Source organism: Cervus canadensis, chromosome 27 (assembly GCF_019320065.1).
Source record: "Cervus canadensis isolate Bull #8, Minnesota chromosome 27, ASM1932006v1, whole genome shotgun sequence".
Taxonomy (NCBI): Eukaryota; Metazoa; Chordata; class Mammalia; order Artiodactyla; family Cervidae; genus Cervus; species Cervus canadensis.
In genome coordinates, this window is record NC_057412.1 from 3415732 (window position 1) to 3439048 (window position 23317).

The following is a 23317-nucleotide window of genomic DNA, read 5'->3' on the forward strand; positions in this document are numbered from 1 at the left end:
AGGTTGAGTCTCTTGACCACCTATTAACCATTGATAATTCATCCTGAACTTAAAGCCTTAGTGGGTGCATCAGAATACTCACACTTGAATACTTGTTGTTCTGGAAATTCACTTTGAATTATAGAATGAAATATGCTCTGTGCAAAGACCTAGGAGCTGTTAACAGCTCAAGTTCTGGCTTAACTCCACTCTACAGCCTTGTCATTTGTTCTATGACTGGGCATTGACCTAAAGAAACATGCCTTCTCTCTGAAGTCCTCTCTTAAACTGGGTTAGTGGTTACATGTTTTGGTTTCCCTGCTGGTTGAGAACTGCTTGAGAACAGGAATATGTGGTACAGTTGTCTGATCAAGTTGGCACAACTCGCCCACCTAGGCAGACCCAGCCCTTGACACCAGTAGGCATCCTCTCTACTAAAATTACCTGCCACATAGTCCAGAGCGGGTCAGACCTTGGGTTCTCCATGGGCCTGGAAGATCCCAAGAGAGAGGGCAGAGGCAGACTTGGGTTAGGCCTGCGGGGCTCATTCCCCCAAACCAAGTGAGTGACTCTGCCCCTGCCAGAGCAGTCCAAGCGGTCAGCAAAACCGGGGATTTTCTGTGGCTTACTGTACATGGGTCCTCTCCAGGGACATGGCCCACATGCTCTATCAAGCTGAATGCTGTTGTCGTTTCAAAACACATTTCTTTTATCGCCTTTGATCTGATAAAAGTGAGCCACTCAGAGTCTTGATTCATTTTCAGCAAGATGGTGAATTCTGCCCCTACCATAGGGTGAATAGAAGGCCATGCTTGTGTCTATTTAATAGGCATTTAGATGTTTACTCCCCATAAAATACTCCCCTTTGTGAAATGTGGACACCCCTTTGGCTACACTTCAGAGTTGTCTAAATCAGTGCAAGCCTTTTCTAAAAGTATTTCGGCTTTTAAACTAGGAGTGAGCAATGATAAAGCCAGTGATTTTAAAAGTAACTAGCTTAACATTAGGTTGGTTGTCTGTTGGACAGGAAATGTAGGTAAGTGCATGTATTCGTGCACGCTCAGTCGTTGCTGACTCTTTGTGACCCTATGCCAGACTCCTCTGTCCATGGGATTCTCCAGGCAAGAATACTGGCGTCGGTTGCCATTTCTTACTCCAGGGGATCTTTCCGACCCAGGGATCGAACTTGTGTCTCCCACAGTATGTAGGTGACAGTCTTTAATTTTGTAGATTTTTAGAATCCTAGTGTCTCAGCTCTAGGATACCACCAGGGGGATCAGAGCCCTTCTAGTTTCACCCCCTCTCCTAAACTAAAACTCAGGATCTTAATATGGTTAATCTTCCTTGGTAGGCACTCAGTTTGTGGAATAAATGAATGAAATATATATTCTGCTGTGTGGCTACTGTTTATTGTGACATCATTTCGTGGCCATCTTGGTGCAGATGATCTGCTCTGCTGGTACGTACATTTTATTTATTTATGGGAGAAACTGTATGTGATTTTATTGACAAGTTTAGTGATCTTCACAGAATAAATGCATTCATATACAAACTTCTGTGGGTCCCACTCATTTGAAAAGCTGGTAAGAAAGCCATTGTTGTTCAGTTGCTCAGTTGTGTCTGACTTTTTGTGACCCCAGGGACTACAGCACATCAGGCTTCCCTGTTCTTCACCAGGCTCACCAGGAGTTTGCTCAAGCTCATGTCCATTGAGTTGGTGATATCATTCAACCATCTCATCCTCTGTCGTCCCCTTCTCCTCCTGCCTTCAATCTTTCCCAGCATCAGGGTCTTTTCCAGTGAGCCAGTTCTTTGCATCAGGTGGTCAAAGTATTGGAGTTTCAGCTTCAGCATCAGTCCTTCCAATGAATATTTAGGACTGATCTCCTTTAGGATGGACTGGTTGGATCTCCTTGCAGTCCAAGGGGCTCTCGAATCTTCTCCAGCACCATAGTTCGAAAGCATCAGTTCTTCGGCACTCAGCCTTCTTTATGGTCCAACTCTCACATCCATGCATGACCACTGGAAAAAGCCATAGAACTGCTTTTAATACAAATGCAGATGTGCCCATGCACACAGTTTTGTCTCTAATTCCAGAAGGTTCAAAGACCTTTGAAAGTTCTCCAGGGACCCTATGCTGAGCACCTTTGTATTGAGTCAGGTCCCAAGGCCTATGTGAAATTGCTAAAGTGAACAAGACTGTATGACGCCTGCCCTTTATGAGCATGAATGTTTAAAAAATATACAAATAACTTCATGTGGAAACTTGTAACTTCCATCTGGACAGTGATTTTTAACTGAGGGTTGAGACCCTTTTGGGATTTGTGAAATAACGTTAGTAGTTCGGGGCCAGCATTATCAAATCAATGGAATGGAATGGAAAAGAAACCAGGCTATATGTCCATATACTGAGTTGAGATGAAAAATATGGGTCCCCGTTTGAGAAAACTGATGTCTGCTCTGCTTGTTTGACTTTATATTCAGGGCAGTGGGAGCAATTTAAAGAAATGCATGCTTTCTTTTCATGGTCTGTTTTGACTGTTGGCCCTTTTTCTTCCTTATTAAAAAATAGTCCAAGAGTCCACTGGTTCCACTAACATTTTAATGTCTTAACAGCCTATCCTAAGTCATCACTTACTCACAGTTGTGAAAATAAGCTTAAACCTGGCTCTTGAAGGCTCTCGTGATTTTTCTTTAGTTTTCCTCCTTTCCAGATAAGTGAAAAATCAGTGTGATCCCCACCAGGCCACCACTTCTCCACTTTTAGATAACATTCCTAAACTTGGTAATTCTCATTTGTGAAATGATCCTGATAATGATAATTTCCTTCTTTTAGGATTGTTGGGAAGATTATGAGTTTACATAGATAGAATGCATAACTTAAATCGTTCAGTTCAGTTCATTTCAGTCGCTCAGTCGTGTCCGATTCTTTGTGACCCCATGAGCCACAGCATGCCAGGCCTCCCTGTCTATTGCTAACTGCTGGAGTCTACCCAAACCCATGTCCATTGAGTCGGTGATGCTGTCCATCCATCTCATCCTCTGTTGTCCCCTTCTCCTCCTGTCCTCAATCTTTCCTGGCATCAGGGTCTTTTCAAATGAGTCAGCTCTTCGCATCAGGTGACCAAAGTATTGGAGTTTCAGCTTCAACATTAGTTCTTCCAGTGAACACCCAGGACTGACCTGTTTTAGGATGGGCTGGTTGGATCTCCTTGCAGTCCAAGGGACTCTCAAGAGTCTTGTTGAATTGTTGGCATACTGTAAAGGAATTGTGTTTTATGCTTCCCTTAGACTTTCTTAGAATCAGTCCATTCAGGCTGTATTTACTAAGCAGAAGAGTGCTCTGGGTGTGGTAATACTCTTGTTTCAGAAGCATCTGTCTAATCATTTTTTTTTAATCTAGTCTATTTAACTCCATTTTTTTATATAAATTATTTAGCCCCCTCTCATCATAAATGACATTAAGAGAACAATCCCTCTTTCTTTATATTTTGAATCAACATTCTGTTCACTTACAAATGTTGCATATGTTGATTTTTTTGGAACCCAGATGGAGTCTCCACGAAAACTCAGAATACTATTAAAACTCAATTGCCAGAGTCTGTTATAAAGTAAATGTAGTTTAAAAAAAAAAAAATCACAAGAAGAGCTAAGTGATTTTCCTGGTGTTTTTCTCTCTCAGAAGTACTTTTGTAGGTACTGTGTTAATCTTAAAGAAGTTTATTGAATTTCCAGAATTATCAGCAATACTCAAAGCAAATAAATGTATTCAAATTCTTGGAAGAGATAATTCATGCATGAAAATCTTGCTTCTCTACCACTCTTAGAGTAGTGCGAGGAGATTTAAATTAAACCTTGCGGTGTCTTTTAAAATAATATATAGGACGTACTCTATGCATATAAATACTCTTTTTGGCACTGGGTCGGTGAGTAGCTGCTATAATTTAAAGGTTGTGCGTGATGTGGGTTTGTGAAGATTGCTGAGCTGTCTCTTCTAGGGCAGCCCTGTCGTCATTAAAATGCTTCCTGACTCTGCTTTCTCTTCCATGCCCTGCCCTGTTCATTCCTTCCATTTACATAATGTTTTCACATTCTCCTTTCTTCCTTTCACTCTCTCTAGCAATAAAAACTGCTGTCGGGAGGAATGCAGTTACTAGTATCTGGCAGAATTCTATAGGAAAAGACATCTCTAGTGTCAGATGGACCTGCGTTGGCATTGCCACTCAGCTGCTTTCGGGAATTTGGGCAACAACGTTGACCCCTCTGGGCTTTGGTTTGTTGTTTGTAAAAGGGGCCTCTGATCTGTGGCTTCAGTGAACACTTTATACTGATAAGCTTACTTCTCTGAAAGGTATGTGTTTCAGAGAAATAATTAAAAATCAACAACTAATTGTAGATTTTTGTTGTTGTTGTTGTTATTCAGCTGGGTAGGAAATGTATTTTGTGAACAAGGAGGGTCTTCTTGGAAGCCCTGAAATCTCACTGTGTGCATCATGCTCAGTTGTGTTTGACTCTTTGTGACCCCATGGACTGTAGCCTGCCAGGCTCTTCTGTCCATGGGATTTCCCAGGCAAGAATACTGGAGTGGGTTGCCAGTTCTTCCTCCAGGGGAATCTTCCTACCCAGGGATCGAATCCGTGTCTCTTGTGTCTTTTGCATTGGCAGGCAGATTCTTTACCCCTGTGCTAAGTCACTTCAGTTGTGTCCGACCCTATGCGACCCCATAGACGGCAGCCCACCAGGCTCCCCTGTCCATTTACCCCTATCAGTTCAGTTCAGTCGCTCAGTCGTGTCTGACTCTTTGTGACCCCATGAATCGCAGCATGCCAGGCCTCCCTGTCCATCACCAGCTCCCAGAATTTACTCAAACTCATTGCCCATTGAGTCAGTGATGCCATCCAGCCATCTCATCCTCTGTTGTCCCCTTCTCCTCCTGCCCCCAATCCCTCCCAGCATCAGGGTCTTTTCCAATTTACCCCCATACCACCTGGCAATTTCTCAGTTTTCCTGCTATTTGCAAGGGCTCTGACATTACATGGTGAGTGGTAGATGCTAGTGATGATAACTTTTATTGATAATTTTTTATGTTCTAAGCCTAATATGTGCTTCTGCGTTTATTACATTGAATCATCATCCCTCACTTGGGGGTGGGATGGTGGTTTAGCTTCATTCATAGATGGAAACTTGAAATTCTGTGATGTTATGAGAATCAGTCCATAGTCTTCCTGGCCCTTGAACCTAGCTTCTCAATCACTTTTCAGTCCTCTCTTTCTGCACGAAGAGATAGACAGAGATCTTTAGACTGCTGGGTCCACAGTAGGGTCTCTCCTGCCTTCCCAGTCAAGGACTGCGCTTCAAATACTGATACATTCCAATGCAGTGGAAATGGACCTGTTCTGAAACAGGCGCATAGATCCAGGTGTGGGAGGATGAGTCTTTTAAGAAATTACTCACCAAGTTGGGTCAAAGGTCGTGGTCAACCACCTCCGGTGGCTGTTTGGGCCAAAGGTGGCTGTTTGGGCCAAAATCGTTATCTCAAGTCCCCAGGAAATCCTAGTGGGCATTTTTGGAATGATGTCATCTTGATGTTTAAAGCTTTCACTGAGTGGTGTTGTTAGACAATCAGAGAAAATATTTCTTACTAATATTGTTGGTTCTTTTGGTGGGGTCCTTCCCCATTTAAAAAAACTGGCAACTCAATTCAGTACCTCCTCTCTCGTGTTGGAGGATATTAATTCCCGAGAGTGAGCAATTTTTGATGCTATTCCTCTTACTGTGTCAACAAAGCAGTGTCTGAAAACATTTCCCAACAGTGCAAACATCCAGGTTTTCCTCCTTGGTTCCAGCCTCAGCGTATGGCGGTTCATTATTTACACATGCTGAGAGGTCTGCCAAGCCGATGCAGGTGTTGCTGACTTGTGAAGACACGTTGACTCTTGCTCTAAAGAAAGGCTGGAATGCTGCCCTTTGTCAGAGGGATCGAGCTGTGCCAGTCACCGAGCTACATGTCCGCGTGTAAAAATGCAGATCTCACTTTGCTGCAGAAGTGAAACAGTTGGCCATACTGCCTTTAGTAGGTTTTCTTCCAGTTGATATCTTTCTCCTTCCATCTCACATCCCACACTGTTGAGTAGCCCTTGCTTTAAGGTTGCTGGCTGTGCTCACGATATCACTCTCTTTGGCTTTGTCACTTTGGTGTCAACTAAATTGTCTGTAAAGAAAGCTGAGTGCCGAAGAATTGATGCTTTTGAATTGTGGTGTTGGAGAAGACTCTTGAGAGTCCCTTGGACTGCAAGGAGATCCAACCAGTCCATCCTAAAGTCCTGAATATTCAGGGGAAGGACTGATGCTGAAGCTGAAACTCCGATACTTTGGCCACCTGATGTGAAGAACTGCCTCATTGGAAAAGACCCTGATGCAGGAAAGACTGAAGGTGGGAGGAGAAGGGGACGACAGAGGATGAGATGGTTGTATAGTATCGCTGACTCAATGGACATGAGTTTGGTGATGGATAGGAAGGCCTGGCGTGCTGCGGTCCGTGGGGTCGCAAAATGTCAGACACAGCTGAGCGGCTGAACTGAACTGAACTGAAATTGTAAGGAGAGAATGCAGTCGCTTGGAGTTTCCATGTGGAAGTGATTAACTTCTAATTCTGAAAGGTAGCTGATGAGTCTGGGTCTTCAGGAATCCAGTACGTCTCGATTGTAAGCCTGTGGAATTAATTTAACCTCCATGATGGTAAATTTCCAAGATGTTTGGTTTTTTGGAGCTGGTGGCTTTGTGAACACCCAGAAGACTCTCCCCAAAGTTCTTTAACCCAATGCAGCTTTTCATCGAGATAGGCTGACCCCTTTCATGTACAACCCCAGATTTAAGCAGCTGTGTATACTGGGGGGTTTATGATTGTCCTTGTCGGTCTACTGTAGGTTCTCTTTCTCTACAAGATCGTGCAAGGACCCAACGCTGCTCAACCTGCTTGTTTTCAGGCTGCTCTGCACTTGGTGTGTAGGGAAGAGAAGGGGGAGGACCTGAGGGTCTCATGAAAGTGTCAGGGCTCGATTCTGGAAGTGGCCAGCATTGTCGGAATTTGTATTCTACTGGCCATGACATAGGCATGTGGCCCCCATATAGGTGTGACTGGGCTGAAAAACTACATTTCCTAACTTCCCACATGAAAAAGGAACCCATGTAACATCTCTGCCCCAGTTGCATATTATAAACTTAATCTTAAGGGTTCTGAAGGTGAGTGTGTCTATTAGGAAGACCTTGACAGGGGATTGGTAGCTAGGTATTTGTTCTGAATTCCAGGTTCATTTTTTCCTTAGGGTTCATGAGTTTCCCACAGATGGCAAAGAAGGGAATTATTTTTGAAAAAAGTGCTGCACTGGGTACTTTTCCTTTTTTGCCTTATGGTGTATTTATACCTTACCTAAAGTTCCAGAATTAGTGTCTGGTCATGCATGATGTCTCCCTGGTGGCTCAGTGGTTAATAAAAAAAAAAAACCTTCTGCAATGTAGGAGATGTGGGTTCGATCCCTGGGTTAGGAAAATCCCCTAGAGGAGGGCATGGCACCCTACTCCAGTGTTCTTGCCTGGGAAATCCCATGGACAGAGGAGCCTGGAGAGCTATAGTCCATGGGGTCACAAAGAGTCGGACAGGACTGAGCAACTAAACAACAAAAACATGCATGATGCAATCTAGTAACAATCAGATTTGGGTTTTTCAGATGGTTCCTCTGTGGATCTGTTCTGACTTCAGGATTCCCTGACATCCATGTTTGTACCTCACTTTGCCCTGAGTTTTCAGGGTTAGAAGGCCACATTGGCACGTTTCCTCCTTTGAGAAGCAGGTCTCTTGGGTTTCAGGAGGACTCCGGCCAGACTTTCCTGTCCCGGAGTGTAGAATTCCAGTCATGCAGTTTTTCCTCCTAGGAGATCTTTCCCCTTATAAATCCCAAAGCTTTCATCTTTAATAATAGTTTTGGAAGCATTTAAAGCATTTCATACTTTTCACAGCATCTTCAACACAGTATGTTGAACATGTTTGAATCTTTTTAGTTAATTTTTTTTCCTCACAAGCTGGATTTGGTCATTTAGAAGTTGATTGAGGTTGGAAGGCCGAGAAAGGTGAGGTCGGGGAGCTAACCTCACTGTTTTTCTCATAGTCGCTTCATTTCCTCCTGTCACTTCTGCTGTGGTTTTCTGTCCCTCCTTCCTCCTCCCCACCAGCTCTCTGCCTTTCGTTTACTATTGGCTGTCAAGCCGTATAACTGAGCACGTTAAATTGAGAATCAATAGATTCTTAATGGGGACTACAGCAGAGAGACTCCCACTATTGACAGAGTCAGGTTCAAACTCCTCATCTCGCCATCCGCAGCCTTTGGCAGCCGGCTCATCTGGTCCTAGCTGGTTGCACAAATGGCAGCAACCCCACCCTCATCACACAGCACCCTGCACCCTCTTTCTGAGCCACACCACGTCATAATCTTCATAAATCATATAATTGTAATAAATATCAGTAAAAGTTAATTGAGTACTTATGTGCCCGGGTCTTTTGTAGAAGATATTAAAGTGTTAAACCCTCCAAGAGACCAAAGCATTTAGAGTATGCTAAGTATAGATATAGATAAAAATATTAAATATTTAAAAGAGTTAGCTATTATTAATACATGCTATTACATATCACATGGGCTTTCTAAGTGGCACAGTGGTAAAGAACCCACCTGTCAATGCAGGAGGTGCAAGAGATGTGGGTTAGATTCCTGGATCAGGAAGATCCCCTGGAGTAGGAAATGGCAACCTGCTCCAGTATTCTCGGGAAATTCAGTATACTGGGAAATATTGGAAATGTCCAGTATTCTGGGAGGTTCCATGGGCAGAGGAGCCTGTGGGCTACAGCCCTGGGGTCACAGAGAGCTGGGCGTGACTGAGCGCACGCACATCACATGTCACATGTTAGTGACTTAATAATCGTGCGTGCTCAGTTGTGTCTGACTCTTTGTGACCCCGTGGACTGTTGCCGGCTAGGTTCCTCTGTCCATGGGGATTCTCCAGGGAAGAATACTGGAGTAGGTGGCCATGCCCTCCTCCAAGGGATCTTCCCAACCCAGGGATCGAACCCAGGTCTCCCGCATTGCAGGTGTATTCTTTACCAGCTGAGCCACAAGGGAGGCCCATGAATACTGGAGTGGGTAGCCTGTTCCTTCTCCAGTGGATCTTCCTGACCCAGGGAACGAACTGGGGTCTCCTGCTTTGCAGGCGGATTCTTTCCCGTCTGAGCCACCGGGGAAGCCCAAGTGTATTTAAGTGTAATTAAGTTAATTAACATTATTATTATTAGCTATAACTTTATGGGCATATGGATACATGAAAGCATGTAACCGTCTCAAGGACAGGCTGGGTAATTATTCTCCTCTCCCTTTAATAAACGGGGAAGGGAAATGCAGAGTTCTGTAAGCTGTCCAACGTCACACAGCTTGGGGGTGTTTGTGTAGTGTTGACAAGTAGCCAGACTGTCATGGGTGTAAATCCCCTCTCCAGCCACTCATTCTACTTGGGGTAGCCCCTCATTTCTCTGCTCAGAGTGCAGTGGAGACTCAGCATCGTCCTGTGACATGCCCCTTCTGTCATACTGTCCCTTTCCTGAACAGAGTGAAATCTGTGCTCGGAAATGAGGTCACTGCACCTTCCATCTGTCCAACACCCTCCTTCCCGTCCATGGGAGCCCCTTGAGGCTGGGGCCGGGGCTGGGGAGGCCTGTGTTAAATGCTGGTGGAATCCTTCAGCGTTAGAGGTGATCGTGCCATCTCCCCATTTTCCAGATGGCAAAGCCGAGGCTCGGTGAGGTTGCATCATGGAACTGTCTGAGCGAGGATCTGGGATGAGAACCGTTGTTTTCCGAGTCTCTGGCAATGTGGACTTTGAAAGCAGAGCACGTGTGCAGTTATTTTGGTCTGGTTGCTTAGTTCCTGGCAGGGTTCTGGCTGGCAGGATGTGTTTCTGAGCGTACCGTGTACTTAACCGTGTACTCGGCGTGGTGACAACAGCCGTAGGAGTGCCTTGGCATGAAAAGACAAGCAGGGCCTGCGTTTACACGGCCTGCTGACTGAGGATTCAGGTATTCTGGTGAGTCCAGAGGGGCACTTGCACACGTGTGGCTCAAGGGGTTTCGTTCGATTTTTTTTTTTCCCCCCTAAGCTGAAACTAGCGAATTTTATCTATTCTTTCATGAATTCTCATATTTGATATAGGGAGTCACTTGCTAAATGGTGTCTCCTTGTACACGTTATCCATTACGGTTCTGCATCTGTGTATGTAACTTAGAATAAAGAAACGATCAGGCCACAAATTTAGTTTTTAATTTGAAATTGTCAGAAACTTCTGGAGAAGTCAGCCCTATGGTATAAAGAAGGTTGTTTTCTCTAAGTCATTTGGGAGTAAATTACTATTACCCTCAGGCAGGAGTGTTTTTTTCCCATAAACAAAGACAGTCTTCTGCAAAACCGCTCTATAGGGCTCAAATCACGATGCCTAACCACCAGCTCCTTCTCACACCCTCTCCCACTCTCTTGTCACTTGTCCCTAGCTCCATTTCAAATAACAGATGTTTCCAGCGAGCTGCACGTGTTGCTCTGAGTTGTCACGTGTCTTCAGATTTCTTCGGTCAGAAACAGCTGCCCTTCAAGAGTCACGACCCTGACTCTTTTGAAGAACCCAGGCCAGTTGTTTGGTTGTGTCCCTCAGTGTGGCTGTACTTGATGCGTTCTTGCGACCGGATCCACATTCCGAGTCATCGGCAGTCACCCTCAGTGGTGATGGCGTGACCCTCCCTCTCTGTCTTTGCTGAGAACTCCTGAGGCCAGCCCATCCCATTCCTGATGATGCTCACTCATCTGGTCCCTTGGTTTAGATGGCTCCTGCCAGCCTTCCCTGCTGGGAAGTGATTCTTTTCCTTTTTTCCCTTTTGTAATTAGTAAGCATTTTATAGAGACGTACTTTGATGGAGATTCCCCATTTCTTATCAATCTTTGAGTTTATTATATCTCTAAGGAGAAGGCAATGGCAGCCCACTCCAGTACTCTTGCCTGGAAAATCCCATGGATGGAGGAGCCTGGTAGGCTGCAGTCCATGGGGTCGCTAAGAGTCGGGCACGACTTAGCGACTTCACTTTCAATTTTCACTTGCCTGCATTGAAGAAGGAAATGGCAACCCACTCCAGTGTTCTTGCCTGGAGAATCCCAGGGACGGGGGAGCCTGGTGGGCTGCCGTCTATGGGGTTGCACAGAGTCGGACACGACTGAAGCGACTTAGCAGCAACTTAGCAGCAAGGACTCATGGTTTCCTATTTTAGTCAGTGGTTATTATAATCCATTAGGCTTCCCTGGTAGCTCAGATGGTAAAGAATCTGCCTACAAGGCGGGAGACCCAGGTTCGATTCCTGGGTTGGGAAGATCCCCTGGAGGAGGGAATGGCAACCCACTCTAGTGTTCTGGCCTGGAGAATCCCATGGACTGAGGGCCTGGGCTCACAGAGTCTTCTCTGGTCGGATCTGTAGGGGTCCCTCCAAGAAGAGCTCTTCTGTGATCTTCTGTACCCCTTTCTCACTCTGGCTGGACTCTGAGACACCCTGGATACTCCCCTCTGTTGTTGACCCCCGACCCGACCGGCATGGTCTCTAAAACCCCCGTGCCAGGCCACTCCCACAAGTCGATATCTTCCCTTTTTTTAATTCATATTTTTTAAAAAAGTGTATTTCCAAAGAGGGTATGGAGAAAAGGGAACCCTCCTACACTGTTTGTGGGTATGTAAATTGGAGCAGCCACTATGGAAAAGAGAATGGAAGTTACTCAAAAGAACTGAAAATAGAGTTACCATATGATCCAGCAGTCCCACTCTTGGGCATTTACCCAGACAGAACTATGCTTCAAAAAAGCTGCATGCACCCCTATGTTCATTTACACTATTTACAACAGCCAGGACATGGAAGCAAACCAAATGTTCATCGACAGAGACATGGATGAGGAAGATGTGGTACATATGTACAATGGAATACTCTTCAGTCATTAAAAAGAATGAAATAATGTCATCTGCAGCAACATGGATGGGCCTAGAGGTTATCGTACTAAGTGAAATAAGAGAAAAGACAAATATCAGGGGATATCACATATCTTTCATTTAGATGAAGGTTTTAGGGGAGAATTGGTTTTGTTTCTAAACTGCAGAAAATCCCAGTGGGGCCTGTTTAGTGTTTTAGCTGGCGTGGAAGGGGACCTTCCGTGCCTCCAGGCACATTCTTACACAGATTACTGAAAGATGCAGGAGCAGTTCAGTCATGTTAAAAACCCAAGTTTGAAACTGTTACCCTTTTTTTCTCCACTACTGAGTGTTGATAGGATTTCCAAGGTGATAGAAGGACAACCTCTCAAGGAGATCTGTGGCCACTCACAGGTGGTAGTGGAGGGGCTTCCCACGTGGCTCAGTGGGTCAAGAATCTGTCTGCAATGCAGGAGATGCTGGTTTGATCCTGGGGTCAGGAAGACCTCCTGGAAGAGGGCATGGCAGCCCACTCCAGTGTCCTTGCCTGGGGAATCCCATGGACAGAGGAATCTGGTGGGCTATAGTCCGTGGGCTTGAAAAGAGGGGAACACGACTGAATCGACTGAGTATGCATGCACGCACGGTTCTGGAAGGAAGGGGAAAGAATGAGAGCTTCTTCTTTTTTTTTTTTTTTTAATTGTCTGCTCATCTTTCCTTCTTGCGCTCCTCGACTTTTCCTGTCCTCAACCACGCTGCCCAATCCTGTAATCAGCTGTAGATCCACTCACTCACTTGTCACCACTTCTCTATATGACTTCCTTGAATTTTCCACTCTTAGAATAATCAACTAAAATTCTTGGCCCCAAGTTTAATTTTTAAAACTTGTTTACAATAGCCTGTTTTAAAGTGAGATTTTAATGAAATGATGATTAGTATGAACATGTTCAGCTGCACCTCCTTGTTAAGTAAAATATTTAAAATTTATACTGTTTGTTTTATAAATGTCTTCTCTGTCTCCCCCCCCCCCATTTAATGCACATGCAAGTGCATGCGTGCACACACACAGACACACACACCCCAGTGTGATGAAAGATACTTACCTGTGGCAAGAGTTGGGTAAATTTTGAAATTAACAACATGTCAGGGATATCCTTTATATTAATTATTGGACTATTGGATATAATATTCTAATCTGTTATTAAAGTCTGCTAGGACTGGAGAAGTCTTGGTCCTTTTGAATTTTCAGTGACCACACTAAATTATTTCTGTATTCTCATTTTAGAACATCATTCTTACCTTTAACCCATGGTAATCGTTTGGCTGAGTTACAACCCAATTTTCAGGCCGGTAAAGTAAGTTTCTTAAAAATAAATTCTCCTGATGGCTTCCCAGAAGCAAAGAACATTTAAACCTGAGACTGGGATTTAATCGGTGTATCCTGATTTCTTCTGGGCCCTAAGTTTCCAAGATTTCTCTTTTCTTCTTTTCTTGTCTTCTCTGTTATCCTTCACTCCCCAGGCTGCTGTTATTTCCATGGTTGCTTTTTACCATTTCTCATACTAATAACTTAGATAAGAGACCTTTAGGTTGGCTTAGAGTTTCTGAGGAAATGGAGAAAAAGACATTTTCTTTGCTTTAGAGGAGTATATGGAGCACACGAATGTATCTGTAGTTTTCACAGTCAAATAGAGGTCAGAACTCTCAGGAATCCCACCATACAGAAGTCTCACTTTTCATGCTGTTGGTGAGTCGTACCTTGGGATAGAGTGTCATATATATTCACTGTATCGTTTGCTTTTGGCTTTATTTTAGTCATTCTTCCTCAAAGAGCGTTTTTTTTTTTTTAAGCCGTTTTTCATTTTAACAATTATAAATCATTTTGATGCTAATAACTGGGACGACAGTGCCATGCTGCTCCCTAATCCGGGAGTTACTTAAAATTGAGTATGGAGAGTTTTGCGAGATATTTCACATCTCAACTGTTCGTTGAATAACAGTGTTTTTGTTCTCTGAGCCTACTATCCTGCCTGGATAGCAGGAACAGATCAACTGTATATGTCTGGCATACTTTGATGATTTTACCTGGAGGATAATTCTTATCTGATCTTCCTTTTCATGCTTCTCAGCTCTAACAGTGTCCCTTTTCTGTATTCCATAGTTTTAAGGGTTGTATAGTAAGAGTCTGGAGGAGAATAAGAAATTGAACGCAGGGTTTTTGTTATGTAGTTTTAAATTCCACTGAATTAATTTAGCCCTTGAGGCCCTGTGGAAATAGGACATTTGTTTCCAGGCCTGGGCTCATGGGGGTCAGAGTTCATCGGACACCCCAACCTCTTCCCAACCCTAAGTACTAAGCATGGAGTGTCTCAGATGTAATAACTTTTGTTTACGCTTGTTAACAAAAAGTGATCTTGCTGTATAATCTCACTCTCTAGATGAACTCTGCTCTAAAATTCACAACTCAGATCTGACCTTACTGTTACTTCCAACCATAACTCAAAGAGTTTCTACTCAAACATGTGAGTCATACTTTTGGTGCTGGCTTTTCTGAGTCAGTTTAGCAGCCAACACATTTTATTTTCGGCACCTCCTACCATGAGATAACAGGTATTTGGTTTTTATCCCTCAAAAACTGTGATCTTTTTAATCTAGACAGTATATCTATACTTCAGTGTATCTTTATTTAGTAAGTCTGATTAGCTTTGCGCCTTCCTGACAGGTTCTGGGGTAATAAATAATGTTTTACCATTGGCAGTGTTCTTTCCCAGATATTGAAAGTTTTACCCCTGGTTATCTTTAATCAACATGGTTACTTATATTTAGAAGGTGCATTTGCTGAGAACAATAATCTTTTCAAAAAGCTTGCAAAGGCATGCAAGAGGAAGAGAGTGGGTGTATTATTTTACAGAGTGATGGTCTTTTGAGTTGTCACTTCTCAGCCTTATACTTTATCACTGAAGGAAGGTACCAGATGCCCCCAACAGGGGTCCTGCCCTTACGGGTTGTGCCTTCCTCCTCCGAGTGAAGGCATCAGACGTTTTCACTGTAGATCAATAAGGAAGGAATTTTCATAAGTTCAAGCACTGATTTCACTCATTTTATTTTCCTTACTTTTTGGGGAAAGCTTGTAATAGTGATACACAATCCTGGAGATTATAATTACTAATCAATACTTATGTGTAATGAAAGATCCCATATATTACCCCCCAGGGAATCATTTATGGTGTGATGTCTCTTGTTTAAGTCTTTAAGCCATTTTGAGTTTATTTTTGTAGAGGATGTGAGAGAGTGTTCTGACTTTGTCAATTTACATTCCACTGTCCAGCTTTCTCAACATCATTTGCTGAAGAGACTGTCTTTTTTTCCATTGTATAATCTTGTCTCCTTTGATAAGGTTAATTAACTGTAGGTGTGTGGGTTTATTTCTGGACTCTTTATTCTGTTCTGCTGACCCATATGTCTGTTTTTGTGCCAATAGCATGCTGTTTTGATTACTGTAGCTTTGTAGTGTTGTCTGAAGTCTGTCCCCCAGGGTATAATTTATTGATCATTTCCTTGGCTCAGACAGTGGCCTGCCTGGTTTCCAATGGATCATTCCATTTACTCATATCATCCCCATTTTTACCAGTGAGCAAACTGAGTCTTCATGATGTGAAGTAACTTTACTGGTGATTTGGGCATTCAGTAGCAGGAGCAAAATTCCCACCCAGTGCTGTCTGGCTCCACCACCCATTCTCTAAGCCCTAATCTCTGAGTCCCAGCCATCTGATGGCTAATGAAACAATGAAATGCAGTTGAGTTTGAGATGAGTCTGATCTGGGAACAGCCCTTATTTTGGCTGATGCTGGTGCCTGACGTCCACAGTTGCTCAAGACCTATTCATTATCTGTTTCAGATTTCATTTTGAGATTAATTAATTAACCCTTAAGGGCTTTTCCCATTGTGTCAAGTTCAACCAAAAGAAGCTGACAGACTCCCATTATAAACTGAACCTACGTAACAAGCAAACTGCACAAGTCCCAACAAGAACCAACAGTCGGCAGGCTTAGCATTTGCTTCGTGGAAGCCTGGGCCAGTGTCTGGTTAATCGCGTTCTCAGAAATATCATGGACGTGGGGGAGGGTGGTGGTGTGGTCACGTGACCAGGTTTACTCCTTAAGAACCTGGCTGTATTTTCCTTCATTTTGAAAGGCATGGAGGAGATTTAGTTTTGATTGCATCCCAGAGGGAGATAGCGACCTCTTTCTGAGAATTAAATATGCATAGCATATTACAAGTTAATTTTGAACAATTCATTACTATTTCTTAAAGGTTTGAGGAAGTACTGTGTTAAAAACACAATAGAAACACCAAACCTATGATTGGAGATTTTGGTTTGTGGTTGTTGATGTTTTTGTTTTAATGAATGGGAAGAAACCACTCATGTGGTACATTAAATTCCAAGTTGAAGTATTGTTGCTATATAAAATAAAAAACTGTATTGCATATAAAGTAGCTGTTTGTCTCTTTGTCTGACTCATTTATACCAGAACTTATAAAGAAGAATTTGGGGGGGTATATGTATATCATTATAGTTTTAATTTTTTGAAGCTTGCATTCCAGTTATCATGTATACACATAGACATGTATGCTTATACACACCACCCCTCACACACTTATACGTGAACCTTCAAATGGATCCATGCTGTTCTGATCCATGCCCAGTGAGTAAGAAGTCTGCAAGCCAAGGATGATGCTCAGTTAGTCATTATTCTGGTTCTCATGGTCTTTGTTGTACTTTTATGGTTGATGGAAAGATCTGGATGAGGGAAGATAGAAAATTAGAGAAGGAGCATTACGAGATGAGGATACCGCTGGTGGTGATATTGATACTTGGAATTGCCAATTAAGTAAACAGCTTGATTACTTGGCTCTTTCTTCTGTGAGGCAGCTGGATACTATATAAATGAGTGCATTTCATTAGATGAGTTCATATAGCAGTAACCTATCAAATACTCACTTTCTCACGGGTTGCTCACGGATATTCTGCAAAATAAAGTTGCATGATTAGGAAAGTTTGGGAAACACTGCGTTTAATAAAGTGAAATCCACTTCTTGACTGAAAGAGTTGGAGTTCCCAAGTTTGACCCTAGAATGTGTATCTCTTAAAGCATCTATAAACATTCCCTGTGTCTCTCCGGAATGTGTACAAATAGTGGCATATAGCGTGGGGTTGAGAATTGAGTACATGTATGAAGGATGTGGGGAAGTGCTGGTGCTAGTGGTAAAGACCTCGCTTGCCAGTACAGGAGATTAAGAGACACGGGTTCGACCCCTGGGTCGGGACGATCCCCTGGAGGGCATGGCAACCCACTCCAGTATTCTTGCCTGGAGAATCCCCACGGACAGAGGAGCCTGGTGGGCTACAGTCAATAGGGTCGAAAGAATTGGACGCCACTGAAGCGACTTAGCACGCACATGTGAAGGATGTAGAAATGGGTTTGGATCAAGCCCCTGTTCCACCCACTAGACAACAGGCATGTCACTTAGAAACAAGTATGAGTTTATACACATTCCTTTCCTCCAAGGTGCTGCGATCTTCAAATGATCTAATGCATACAGAGATGCTTTTCAAATTTGAAGCACTCCGGAAATATTTGTTATTAATAAAGCCTCTACTTTTAAAATTGTGATATTATATATATCACATAAAATTGATCATTTTAACCATTTTTAGGTGTACAGTTCAATGCCATTAAGTATATTGCTAATGGCTAATGTTGTTTTGCATTTATTGCCGACGTCCATCTCCAGAACTTCTGTCTCGTTTCTTTCCACACTGAAACATCACCTCCTCCTTTCCTCCAGCCCCTGGCAACTACCACGCTGCTTTCTCTGTCAGTGATGATTGTAGGTACCTCATATAAGTGTAATCATACAATATTGTCCTATTTGACTTGGCATAATATCTTCAGGCGTATCCTGATTTTTTTAAGATGTGAGATTTTATTTCTTAATTCACTCGTCCTTGATGCCATTCTTTTGTGTGTTTGTTTGTTTTAATTGGAGGATGAGCGCTTCACAGTATTCTCTTGGTTTCTGTCATACGTCAGCATGAATCACATGAGTCACATTGCTGCCCATGCATCACATGGGATCTTAGTTCCCCGTCCCGGGATCGGACCTGTGCCCCCTGCGGTGGAAGCGTGGAGTCTTAACCACTGGACTGCCAGGGAGGTCCCCCTGGTGCCGCTGTTTTAACAAGTAGCACAGTCGCAGAAGGGTGCACATGGTCCTAGCATTCCTCTAGAGTAGGCCCGAATAGGCAGTACCCACAGTTTCAGGAGAGGGTCTTTTAAGGATGTGCCTTTAAGAAAAGCTGATCAGGAGTCTATTCCATCCTTGAAGGCATCAAAAGGTACATATTTCTAGTTATAAGATCAATAAGTACTAAAGATGTAATGTACAACATGATGAATATAATTAACACTGCAGCACATATAAGAAAACTGTTTCGAGTAAATCCTCAGAGTTCTCATCATGAGGAAAAATTTTTTTCTGTTTCTTTAGTTTTGTGTCTGTATGAGATGATGGATGGTCACTAAATTTACTGTGATCATTTCATGCTGGATGTAAGTCAGATCATTATGCCGTATACCTTAAACTGATACAGTGCTGTGTGTCAATTATATCTTAATAAAACTTGAAGATAAATACATTTTAAAAAGTTCAGAAAAAGAATCTAGTCCGTCCTCAAATAAGAACTAAAGTGACCCAGGGCTCTCCCTGACAAGCAGAGAGCCCTTCATTTCCTCTTAAATCAGTGTTTGAGAGGCATGAGTTTCAACACCTAAGTGTTATATCTTCATTGTCTAGATTTATGCACAGGGGATTTTTAAACTTAATATTTCATCATTTTTGCTTGTCTTAAAATGGTGGCTCTTGATATGAGGCTCTTTTGGGGAAATCCTCTGTAACTTTTAGGATGAAAAGTAGCGTATATTTCAAAATTAAATAGCCTAAAATTTGAAATGACCTATTCTTATTTAAATAAAGCCTTTGGAATGCATGAGTTTGTTAGAGTGAACATTCTCTTCTATACCATGATTTTATAGCAAAATTATTTTCAGATACCCATTATTAATCCCCATTAAATGGTGCCGAAATGGTCATTATATTTTTTTCCTGAGTAAGCATGACTTAAAAAAAATCACAGTCAAATTAATTTGCCATCTTGTCCTGCTATGCATATTCTTGTAATCTAAATTTATTTTTTTGCCTTTGCCCTGTTAAGAGCATATTTTTCATTGTAAAGGGTATTAGCTGCATCAGCAGGCTTTAGCATTAAATCTTCATTGAATTGCACCCTTCATTTTTCATACCCCTCTGAGCTCATCATAGATGCCTGATTACTCTTGGGTCTTTTAGTGCATTTTTTGGGGTCCTTGTCTCATCTTGTATCCCCACCTCCAAGATCCTTAAGACTCTTTAAGGTGCCTTGAGCCTTCCCTATCTTAGCATCCTCATGAAATCGTGGGTGGAGCCAGCCACCGAGAAGGTGCTCTGCACACATTGAAATTGAGCCGGGTTGAGTTAAATTGAGATTGAGATCTGGAAGCCAAAATTGAAGGGAATTTTTTTTTTAGATGAGAAACAACGTCAGGATCTTATTTACCTTTGTGGAGAACCAGGCCGAGCTGGTACAGCACAGATGGGGCCCTGTTCCTGAGAGTGTGGGGATGGAGTGAAGCAGAACAAACAGGTGGCCCTCGAGCTGGCACCAGCATCAGCTCGGGCCACACTTCGCTGTGCTCTGTGAGCGAGGCATCGGCAGAAGCAGAAGGCTGGTGTTATTTTGATCACCGAGCTCTGTTTAGTGAATACACTTGATTAGTCCTCCTCCTCCTTCTCCTGGATGCTATTTTGAATAGAATATCAAATCCCTGCATCGATGATGTACACGCTACCCTTTTTCTCCCTGTGACATACCACACCTAACTTTGGGCTCTTGTTTCCTGCCTTTTGAAAGCGCTGACTACGTGCTGAATTTACTGAGGAGGAATCTGAAACCACAGAGAAATGAAGTGATTTGCTCCTGAGTTAACAGGTTTTCATGGTGCTCAAAGAGGAATACCTGTGGCTTCCCTAGTGGGTATGTTTTTTGGTTTTGTTCTTGAAAATTCAAGCTCCCTGGCAGAAGGAGAAGGGGGCGGCAGAAGATGAGATGATTAGGTAGCATCCAAGGGACATGAGTTTGAGTAAACTCTGGGAGACAGTGAAGGACAGGGAAGTCTGGTGTGCTGCAGTCCATGGGTTTGCAGACTCGGACATGACTTAGCGACTGAACAGCAACAAGCGCTGAAGGGAAGCATTCAGAGTTAGAACTCCTAAGCCTAATCTCTCTGCTTGTTTTCTGTCGAGGTGAATATTTTCAGAAAGGGGTACACTTCGGGCTTGGGAGGGCTGCGCTGAGCCTTCCAAGGGGTGATTTGGTTTAAATGTGGACTTGTCGGTTCCAGCTAGCTGGGAGGAATTGCTTTCCCAATGTGATGCATTAGTCATGAGCCGAGTGTAGGAGGGTGTTGAACAATCACTCTGCCCTCCCCGCTCCATCCCTGGGCTTGCAAGCTCAATTTTAAGCCCAGCTGCATCGGAATTGAGAACTTGCTGGGGACACCCCCCACCCCCACCCTGCTGTGTGCTTGAAATCTTGGCTCAGAGGTGGGAGAGGGTGGTAATTTCAGATCCAGGGCTAGAGCAGAAATGTCGCCACAGGGAAGCTTGCGTACCTAGGATGTGTTATTTGTGTATGTGTGTGAGGGGTAGGGGAGAACTAGGGGGTGGGCGGCGGCTGTACTTGTGTTGTCCAGTCTTCAAATGTATTTTGACACTGTTTTCCATGACGTAAAAGAGAGCCACAACTCTGGATCATGTTGGCTGCTAGGAGACCTAAGCTTGGAAGGGTGTTTCCCCTAGAAATAAGTGATAAAGATGACACCTTGAAAGTCAGACCACTCTCTCCATGACCCCTTGATGCCCCAAAGCCTGCAGTTATCACTAACACCCCAAGAAGACCTTTTTTTTTTTTTCCAGAGCTGAAATCAGGTGAAATTGTGGACTGGGTTGTCTAAACATCTGGTGGATATTCTGTTGTAAACATTCTGTGTGGCAACATGTTTTATTCCTTTTTTTCTTTTGGTCAGTATTGATGCCATTGCTAGGTACTAGAGAAAAGCTCTCCTGGGGCATGGGATGGTTAATATTACATGTGAACTTGGCTGTGGTGCCCAGTAATTTGGTTAAATACCTTGCGGGTTGCTGTGAGGTCTGCTTGTTTTGTATGTCAGGCATTCTTCATGTGCTTTTAAAAAAAAAAACAACTTTTATTGGCGTATAGTTGAGTTATAATATTGTGTTAGTTTCAGATACGCAGCAAAGTGGATCAGTGATACATATACATACATCTGCTCTTTTTTAGATGCTTTTCCCATGTAAGTCATTACAGAGTATTGAGTCGAGTACTCTGTGCTATATAGTAGGTCCTTATTAGTTACCTATCTTATATATAGGAGTATGTATGTGTAAATCCCAATCTTTAAATTTATCCCTCCCCCTTCTTTCCCCACTGGCAGCCCTAATGTTGTTTTCTACATCTGTCACTCTCTGTTTTGTGAATAAGCTCATGTGTACTTTTTAATCTGAAATTTTTTTAGATTCCACATGTAACTGATACCATATGATATTTGTCTTTCTCAGTCTGACTAACTTCACTCAGGATGATGATCTCTAGGTTTACTCATGAGGCTGCGAATGGCATTATTTCATTTTTTATGGCTGAGTAGTATTCCGTTTTATATGTGTACCACATCTTCTTTATCCATTCTTATGTTGATGAATACTTGAAAGAAGTGAAAGTGGTAGTCACTCAGTTGTGTCCGACTCTTTGTGACCGCATGAACTGTAGCTCGCCAGGCTCCTCTGTCCGTGGGATTCTCTAGGCACAAATGCTGGAGTGGGTAGTCATCCCCTCCTCCAGGGGATCTTGCCTATGCAGGGATTGAACCCACAGTTCGTGCATTGCAGGCAGTTCTCTGCCCTCTGAGCCGCCAGGGCAGTCTGATGGATTCTTAGGTTCCTTCCATATCTTGGCTGTTGTGAACAGTGCTGTGGTGAGCATTGGGTGCATGTGTCTTTTTGAAGTATAGTTTCTTCTGCCCGGGGGTGGGATTTTAGGATCATCTGGTAGTTTGTTCTTTCTTTTCCTTCTTTGCTCACTATTTTCTTTTACCAGGCATTTAAAAAATGTATTTAGCATTTAAATCAGACATTGAGTAAAGCAGGTTATCCTCCATAATGTGGGTGAGCCTTATCCAATCACTTCAAGACCTTAAAAGTAGACTGAGGTCCTCTTAAATGAAGGGATTCTTCTCCTGGGGCCTTTGAACTCAAGACAGCAGCATGAACTCTTCCTGGGTCTGTGGACTGCTGGTTTGCCCTGCAGATTGTAGATTTGCCAGACTCTACAATCTCATGAGCCAGTATTTTAAAATAGTCATCCATCCATCCATCCATATCTTGTTGGTTTAGTTTCTCTGGAGAACCGTGACTAATGCAGGGGCCATGAGCTGTGGAACCATGATAAAAGAGTAATGCACTGTCGTCTTTTCCCTCATGGAACCTGTCATCCTAATAGAGGAGAGGATTAAGACAAGTTTTCAAATAACTGATTACTACAGGGATTCAGAGGAGAAGAGTGATGAAGCATATCTTGAAAGAACAGAGCTTTGCAAAATTTTTCAATAAAATGCTCCACAAAAAGAGAATTAATTTCTAATCACTCCATGTGCCATTTTATTTTGGGAGGAAGATGGGTATTTCATCTTAGAAAATCATCAGTTCAGTTTAGTTCAGTCACTCAGTTGTGTCTAACTCTGCTATCCCATGGACTGCAGCATGCCAGGCTTCCCTGTCCATCACCAGCTCTCAGAGTTTGCTCAAACTCATGCCCATCGAGTTGGTGATGCTATCCAACCATCTCATCCTCTGTCGTCCCCTTCTCCTGCCTTCAATCTTTCCCAGCATCAGGGTTTTTTTCAAATGAGTCAGCTCTTCACATCAGGTGGCCAAAGTATTGGAGTTTCAGCTTCAGCATCAGTCCCTCCCCTGAATATTCAGGACTGATTTCCTTTAGGATGGACTGGTTGGATCTCCTTGCAGTCCAAGAGACTCTCAAGGGTCTTCTCCAACACCACAGTTCAAAAGCATCAGTCCTTCGGTGCTCAGCTTTCTTTATATTCCAACTTTCACATCCATACATGACTAC

General features: G+C 43.1%; 1 protein-coding gene across 6 annotated transcripts in view; it reads left to right on the forward strand.

The window, feature by feature from the left end:
- TIAM1 (TIAM Rac1 associated GEF 1) overlaps window positions 1-23317 on the forward strand; it is a 451745-nt gene that overhangs the window by 244973 nt on the left and 183455 nt on the right. Inside the window, exon 1 of one of the 6 annotated variants that reach the window (XM_043448797.1) lies at window positions 1417-1438. The exons of 4 other annotated variants lie outside the window; for them this stretch is intronic. The gene's annotated coding sequence lies outside the window, so the exon portion shown is untranslated. Of the gene's footprint in view, window positions 1-1416; window positions 1439-20023; window positions 20147-23317 lie in introns of those variants that run through there. One more of the 6 variants, XM_043448793.1, reaches the window with a different exon arrangement.